Source organism: Bidens hawaiensis, unplaced genomic scaffold, assembly GCF_021521415.1.
Source record: "Bidens hawaiensis isolate Kalapana, Puna unplaced genomic scaffold, B.hawaiensis_p1.1 tig00000326_1, whole genome shotgun sequence".
NCBI classification, from domain to species: Eukaryota; Viridiplantae; Streptophyta; class Magnoliopsida; order Asterales; family Asteraceae; genus Bidens; species Bidens hawaiensis.
In genome coordinates, this window is record NW_027491025.1 from 1,384,032 (window position 1) to 1,392,713 (window position 8,682).

At 38.1% G+C, this 8,682-nt stretch overlaps 1 pseudogene; it reads left to right on the plus strand.

Moving 5' to 3' along the window:
* The first annotated feature begins 1,179 nt into the window (after nucleotides 1-1,179).
* Nucleotides 1,180-3,913, plus strand: LOC143621356 (G-type lectin S-receptor-like serine/threonine-protein kinase At2g19130 pseudogene; annotated as a pseudogene).
* The last annotated feature ends 4,769 nt before the right edge of the window (nucleotides 3,914-8,682 follow it).

An 8,682-nucleotide genomic window follows, 5' to 3' on the forward strand; every position in this document is an offset into this window, starting at 1 on the left:
TGTTGATTTGTTTTATACAACCAAGCATTGAATGCATACAATCAAGTGGTGCACAACAATGCATTACAAGTACATCTGAAACAGTTTTAGTGTTAAGTGATATATGTTTCTTATTGTTTTATGTTTTAACTAGTAGAAGTGTTATCAACTTATGATGCCAAACAAACCTTTTCGTACCCTCCTCCTTTCGTGTTCGCTGACACATGAAGGTTCAACAAATCGATGATCTTTCCATTTGACATCTTCAGTAGTTCACAGTTTGGCTTCTCGATTTCCAAATACTTTTGCACAAACCACCTAACCACCCTATTCAGTTCGTTCTTAAATGTGTCATCATTTAAAACTAAACGTTCATGAATTCATTAAGTCGAGTAAGTTTATGCACGTTCCCATACTTATCTCATAATCAAAACATTCAATAGAGACAATAAGACCATATTCCACGTGATCCCAAACACGTTTACGGAGAGAGTATATTCAACGAACCCAAACGGCCCCAAAACCAAATGTAAACATAAACGAGTGTTTAATGTACTTAAATTGACCCAACAACTAAAATAAACGAAATGCTTAGGTGATGTTTGTTATTCTATAAAAGGTTTTTGCCTGCGTCGCGCAGACTGTTTGTTTTTTTCGAAGATGTTTCATTAAAAAACGTCTCTTTTTGGTGCATACTTGGCCCATCCACTTCTAACGGCCCTTGAAGGAGATCAAGGATAATGATCAAATTTTTTAATATCATAATCGGTTAATTATATTGTTGGTTTATCGAGTATCTCATTATTTAAGTTTTCAAATTAGTATATTAGAAGTCTTTTTACGTTGTTTGATTAATTATTTGTAGGTTTCGTTTGTCGATTATTAAATAAATAGAGTAGACCGGCTGTTGTTAGTTGTTTGGTTATCGGGTCCACTTGTGTAAGTTAACAAGATTCTCTTCTAACTTGAAAACCATAGATGGCCGACTTGGTGCTTTTAAATGAGCCAAACACTCAAATTTGGTCAAACAAACATGACTTCTACTGCTACTACACATGCATCGCATCAATAGTTTTTTGTGATCAAACATATATATACATGATATTTTAAAAAGAAATAGAGTGAAGATGGAATAAAACTAAACCATGCATACACTATAATTAAATTCTAGATAAAACTTAGTTATAATTAATTTGATAATCTTCAAATAATCCTTATCTGATGAAGCCATTTGAGTTATATTTAAGAATGAGTCAGTATCATGGTTGTCAATATTAAGACTTTTTATTGAGAGACAAAAGATTAGGTACCACTAGTTAAATTGATGTTTTGAAAATTTCGTTAATTAACCCTTATTTGGAGCTTTCCATAACACCGTAGACGTTGGACCATTGACTGTCAAACCACATTGTTTACAGCTTAATTATTTGAATAATTAGTTAATCATGGTCGTTGACGTATTTTAGTTATATAAAGTTATAAACCGCGCAAGTAATGTTTATTTGTTTCTGTATCATTTATGTGCTTCACAAATAAACTGAAAGTGTTAATGAGTTTTATTTACTTCTTATGTTTATCTCTCACCATTTCTTTCTCATTTGGAGACGACACAATTTTCGCAAATAGTTCACTCTCCGGAGATGAAACAATCATATCCAAAGGTGAACTTTTTGAGTTGGGCTTCTTCAAAGCAGGTAACTCTTCCTGCTATTACATAGGCATCTGGTATAAAAAGTACTCTTCTAATATTCCTACCATAGTTTGGGTAGCTAATAGAGAAACACCCGTATACGATAGACTCAGTGCGGTATTAAAAGTTGTAGATGGTAACTTGGTGCTCTTAAACGAGGCCAAGTTACCAATTTGGTCTACTAATGTTACCTCCACCACAGATTCTACGATCGCGGCGGTTATTCTTGATGATGGTAACTCAGTTTTAAGAGATAGCTTAAATTCAGTTGAGCCGGTTTGGCAAAGTTTTGATCACCCGGCTCATACTTGGTTGTCTGGTGCTAAATTTTCTTATAACAAGAGAACAAATAAAAGCCAGCTTCTTACTTCATGGAAAAGCACAGATAATCCTGCTGTTGGACTCTACTCTTTTGAGCTCGTCCCGTCTCAAAAGATGTTTGTTAATAAGTGGAACGGATCCCAACGGTATTGGGATATCGGGTCGTGGGATCCATTGATGACTAATGATTTTTATAATTTCAGCTACCAAACGAATGAGAACGAGAGTTACTTCACATACGCTTCGTATAATCCGTCATTTATTTCAAGATTTCTAATGGATGTTTCTGGTCAACTTCAGCAACAAACATGGTTGGAATCCACCAAACAGTGGAATGTGTTCTGGGCTCAGCCTGAAACAAGGTGTCAGGTGTATGCTTTATGTGGGGCTTTTGGTACTTGCAGGCAGACTGGGTTTTTGTTCTGTAATTGCTTGACTGGCTTTGAGCCTAGATCAGAGAGTGAATGGAATCGGAGTGATTTCTCCGGTGGGTGTGTGAGAAAAACCAATTTAACTTGTGGGAGAAACATGGAAAAACCTGATTTTCTCATGATCAAAGTCACAAGCTTGCCGCCAAATAGTTATGTGACAGTCAGGAGTTCTGGAGAATGTCGTACCGCTTGTTTAAACAATTGCTCTTGTAATGCTTACTCTTTTGTCAGTAACAATTGTTCAGTTTGGGTTGGAGAGCTATTGAATCTATCAGAAGATAATGCTAACGGGAAAACAATGTATGTCAAGGTTTCTTCAAATGATCTTCCAAGTCATAAAAAGAATAATGGGGTCACAACGGTGGCTGTAGTTGCATATGTTGGAGGCCTAGTTCTTGTGTTCGGTCTGGTGATGGTTATAGTTTATACAAAAAAGAGGAGATTCGCTGGGAAAACGACAATGGAGGGATCGCTAGTGGCATTTGCCTATAGAGATTTGCAAAGAGCCACCAAAAATTTCTCAGATAAACTGGGAGGAGGTGGTTTTGGGTCTGTTTTCAAGGGGGTCCTTCGCGATTCGTCCATTGTGGCCGTTAAAAAACTTGAAAGTGTAAGCCAAGGAGATAAACAATTCAGGAGTGAAGTAAGCACAATTGGGAGCATTCAACATGTTAATCTTGTACGTCTTCGTGGGTTCTGTGCGCAAAGTAACAATAAGTTGCTGGTGTATGATTACATGCCAAATGGTTCTCTACATTCCCATCTTTTCCGGGAAAAACAAGATGATGTTCTAACCTGGGAAACTAGGTATCAAATTGCACTAGGAACTGCAAGAGGGTTAGTTTATCTTCATGAAAGATGTAGAGATTGTATAATTCACTGTGACATAAAGCCAGAAAACATTCTTTTAGATGCCAATTTCTGCCCAAAAATTGCAGATTTTGGCCTTGCAAAGCTTGTCGGTCGAGAATTTAGTCGTGTTTTGACGACTATTAGAGGGACAAGAGGGTATCTAGCTCCAGAATGGTTGTCAGGGGAGGCTGTCACAACCAAAGCCGATGTTTTTAGCTATGGAATGGTGCTTTTTGAATTAGTAACCGGAAAGAGAAATATAGAGCAATCTGAAGATTTGAGCTTTACGTTCTTCCCTAGTTTGGCTGCAAATGTTGTTATGAAAGGAGGTGATATCCTTAGCCTACTAGACAGTAGGTTAAGCAGGGAAGCTAGTGCTGAACAAGTCACTAGACTTTGCAAAGTGGCGTATTGGTGTATCCAAGATGAGGTGGACAGTAGGCCTTCAATGAGTCAAGTGGAACAAATTCTTGAAGGGTCTTTAGATGTGAAGATGCCTCCAATCCCACAATCTGTCAATTTTTATGTTGATAACACTGAGCATATTCTTTTCTTTGAGTCATCCTCAACTGGGAGTTCACAAGTACAGTGCAGTTCATCAAGTGGTAATTTGCAGCCATAAAATGCATTGTCTTGAAAGTATGTTCACTTTATGATATAGACTGTTTAATAATAATTTTTTATGTTTAATTCATGCACATATAAGTTCATTTCATATGAATATATTGATAGAACAACTCATGTTCCCTTTGTGGTTTCAGAATCTTCTCATCTTACACATTGGAAAATTCCAAGTGGTTATAAGGGAAATGCTATGACATTGTCAACAAATTTGATATTGTGAGCCCCATTTTTTTCATATGGTCAACTCACACACCCTTTAAATCTACTTTGAAATCTTTACCAATATCTATCATGAGACTTAAACTCATCAGTTGGGAAAGAAAGACTTTTACTACACACCTTAACACATACCAAAAAGTGACGGGCTCGGTGGGGGTGAGGTGACGGGGACCAATGGTGACGGGGAGGAGAGGTGACGGCTCGGTGGTGGTGACGGATTGGTGGTGGTGACGGGCTCGCGCGGTGGTGACAGTGACGGGAACCACTGGTGACGGCGGGATTGGTGGTGGAGAGGTGACGGGGAGGAGAGGTGCCGGAAGTCGCCGGCTAGGGGAGAGGGGTGAGACGTTTTGGAGGGAAATGGTGTAAAGGGGGAAGTGGGAGAGAAATATAATAATTGAGGGTATTAGGGGCGACCTTACGCCCCTAAAGCCGTCGCCCCTAAAGGTGTTGGTATAATAAAACCCTAGCCATCGATCAATATCTAAATCAACGGTTAGGGTTAACCTAGCCATTTGTAACGCGGATTGGGCCTCGTCGCCCATAAAACGGGCTCTTCTTGTAGTGAAGATTCATAGCTTGGTGGCTTTCACCGTCTTGAATTTTATACACATTAATTTTTATAATAATAACCTATACACTCTCAAATTAAGCTTCTAAATTGCACCTTTTTATCTACTACGAACTTGAACTCTCACATTTAAAAAGACAGTTTTATCCTATACTTTGATTCCTATAGGCCAAGGCCCTTTTCTTTATATTAGATATACTCATCTTTTTAAAAAAATTCAAAATCATATAATATATTCCACTTAAAATTACAAATAAAAATGTTTAATACATGAGATTTCCTAAAAAAACACAATTATCCAAACATTAAAAAAGTCAAATTCATGAGTTATATTCTATATAATTAAGTCAGTATTTATTGCCACAAGCTGGTATTCATTTCCTGTCAAGTCTATTCACAAAGCCAGTTTTTGTCTCAAGCAGAATGCATTCCACCATACCACCTTCATAAATCCGTTTCAGCTTGCATGGAGATGATGGATGCTAATCCCTCCCAATTTCTATGTAAAGTTATGGGTTAGATATGTCAAAATGTCAAAGTATGTTTATTAGCAGATTTTAATTTTGTAATTAGAGGGGTTAGAATTGTAACACATCACAAGTTTAAGGGATGTCATTTGAGGATTTAGAATGTTGTTTGGTTGTGTTTGCTTGTTTTGTTCTCTGTCACCATTAACCAAACAAATATTTGTTCTTTGTTTAATAAGAACCAGGTTTTTGATAAACTTTGTCTGGTTTTTGGATTTTAGAAGTTAGTTTCAATTATCTGAAACCAATACGTCGTTACTCTGATTTCGGGTATAAGAACAAATATTTGTTCTTTGTTAATCATGTCGGAAACACCAAAGTATAAAAATGCTTGTGACTGATAAAGAGTCGATTCCATCCCTTTCGAATTTTCAATGTACTATATTGAAATCATCTAATTAAACAACAAGAGCAATTCAATGAAGATCGTGTTAGATGCAACTAGTCTTTGGGAAACAACACAATCCACTAGTGAATAAAGTGTGGATATTAAGAAGATACACGTGTAATTGCTTTCTAGACTATAAACATTTACTTTTGCATGTAGAAGATTGCATAAAGGTAAGAGAAGATTGGGATGAGATTTTTTCACTTGCATTCCTTCTAGCGCTACAAAAAGCTCTGGACTTAACGCCACTGCTACTGCTGTGCAACCTTTCCTTGGGTTCGTAGAGTCGATTTTCCCATTTACCCTCAACGGAGGAGCCGCCCCCACCAGGCAAGCAGCCATGGGTTATAGCGCGTTCTTCGCACAACCTGATACGCCGTATATTATACATCTATAATATAAATACAAATATTATCTTACAATTTAAATAGTTTTTGGTTAGGTTTTTATTTAAAAATTATATCTAATTTATAAGTTTTATGATAGTTGGTTTATACTTATGTTATACTAGCTTTAGTCCCCATATATTAGGGTTTTTTAATACTCTTATTATATATATTTTTTATTTTAATTTATTGTAACGAAGTTGGTAACCTATTGATGGAGGCCCACGACCAGTCAAATCGAAGTTTGAGACGAGGAGCACATTGTGGCAAACAGCCAACAACGGTTTGTCCCTTGTTCAAAGCCCAAAAATGCTTCCTAAATAAAGCTATGGGCCTTTTATGTTTTTTCATCAGTTTTTACATTTTTATTTTTGGGTTTGTGTTTGGCCCTTGGCCTTTTTGGGCCCATTTCGAATTTGAAAGTCTATTTATATGATGCAAATGTAATGTGAGAAGGCGGACTTGAATTTATCAATAAAGAATTTTCTCTTCATTTTCCTTGACCTTTGGGTGAGATTTGGGAGTTTTGAGAAGTTCATCACGGGCATTCACGGAATCAACATGATTTGATCTTCGTTATCATTTTACCGCTGCATCAGTTGGTATCAAAGCCGAATTCCTGGCTCAAAATGCCTCCAAGGAGAAGCAGACCAATCGATGAGGTTTATGAATGAGAGTTGGAACAACGATTTATGGCACGGGTGGAGCAACGATTGGATCAAATTGTCGATCAACTCACTGATCGAATGGCTGACTTGATGAATCGTAGAAGGCAGGCCCCTGAAAACAGGGAGGGGCGTGACTTTGATAATCCATTTTTTGGTAATGATGGTTTGTCTTACGAAGAAGGGTACGAGAGGGAACCAAGGAGAGAATACGGAGATGGCAACCAGCGTTGGGATGCGGGGATCCAAAATGATATCCCAGAATTTGATGAGATTAGTTTGGATCCGGAAGGGTTCATTGATTGGTTGGTTACTATAGAGGAGGTGATTGAATTCCAAGAGGTTCCTGAAAATAAGCGGGTACCTTTGATCGCTACCAGGCTACGTGGGAGGGCGTCAGCATGGTGGCAACAACTGAAGTTGACACGAAATAGACTCGGGAAGTCAAAGATTGTGACATGGGCCAAGATGAAAAAGTGTTTGCGGACTAACTTTTTACCTCCAAACATTCAATGGTTGATGTATCAACGTTTGCAGAATCTGAAGCAGGGATCCAGATCGGTTGATGTATATACGACCGAGTTTTACCATTTGGTTGCTCGTAATGATATTCAAGAAACCGATGAACAACTCTTTTCTCGGTATATTGGGGGTTTAAGGGTTCAGATCATGGACTCTGTAAATCTTTTTGATCCGTTAACAGTCTCCGAGGTGCACCAACATGCATTGGCTTTTGAAAAACAAATCCGTCGGGTTGGCGGTTAGTATTCACCAGCCCCTGTTGGAGGAAATTCGGGGTCGGGTGGAGGACCTCGTGTCGTGCCTATTCAGCAGTGGCCGGGAGTTAACAACATTGGGTCAACTTCTAAGGGGGCTAGTACCAGCTGGGTGAAGTGTTTCAAGTGTGGTGAGACAGGCTATCAGCAAGTTGACTGTAAACAAGCTGGTAAGAGGCATTTGTTTGTTGAATCTGAGGATGAACAGTATGAAGAGTATGAAAAGGCCCCAGAGTATGATGAATAACCCGAGTATGAAGAGGATATTGTGACTAGTGATGTTGGGGTGAATTTGGTGGTCATGCGCTCATGCTATACATCAAAGGCTGATGGGGACGAATGGCTTAAGCATAACATCTTCCACTCCACATTTACCATTCTGGGGAAGGTTTGCATGTTTGTTATCGATTTTGGAAGTTGTGACAATCTGATTTCGGAAGAGGCAGTTCAAAAGTTGGCCTTGAATATGGAGAGTCACCCCAAACCTTATAAGCTTCAATGGCTTAAAAAAGGGGGAGAGGTAACGGTCTCTAAGAGAGCCCTTGTTTCTATTTCTACGGAGAGTCACATATAAAGATGATGTTGTGTGTGATGTGTTTCCTATGGATGTGTGTCACTTGTTGTTGGATAGACCTTGGGAGTATGAACGAAGTTTAGAATATAACGGGTGATGGTTGGGTATAAATCATGTATTAATATATGTAAATTTATAGTTTTTATTTAGTTTATTGTTTGAACTACGGTACGTCAAGCGTGCTTTTGTATTTCAGGTCATTGAGCATTAAAGATATTAATTGGTGACATTTGTGAGCTTGTTTTAGAGTCTCAGGGAGATTGAGTTTGATGCGCGCCTGATTCGGAGTTTAATAATAATAATAACGTGACAACATGGAACTTACATTTATATTAATGAAATATATAATTGTTGATGGAAGTAAAATAATTAAAAGGAAACTAGAAGCTTGTTTTGAACTTATAATACAACAAGAGGTTCACGTCATTTTCAAGCTTATGGAATTGAAATTAAAAGATGGCATGGGCTTTTGTTAACATTTAGGGATATGGGCTGGAGCATCGCAAAAATAAGAAGAATAAATGCCAACAAGGTCACGGGAGTTTGGGGGTTTTTTAATTTTCTTTTGACGGCAGGGGCTTTTCATGGAAGAGAGAAGGCAGCATAGGGCAGCATGTCACACAAATCATGCTGGCATAATCATGATGAGGCAAGGCTAATATTGTTGTAACTTTTTCTG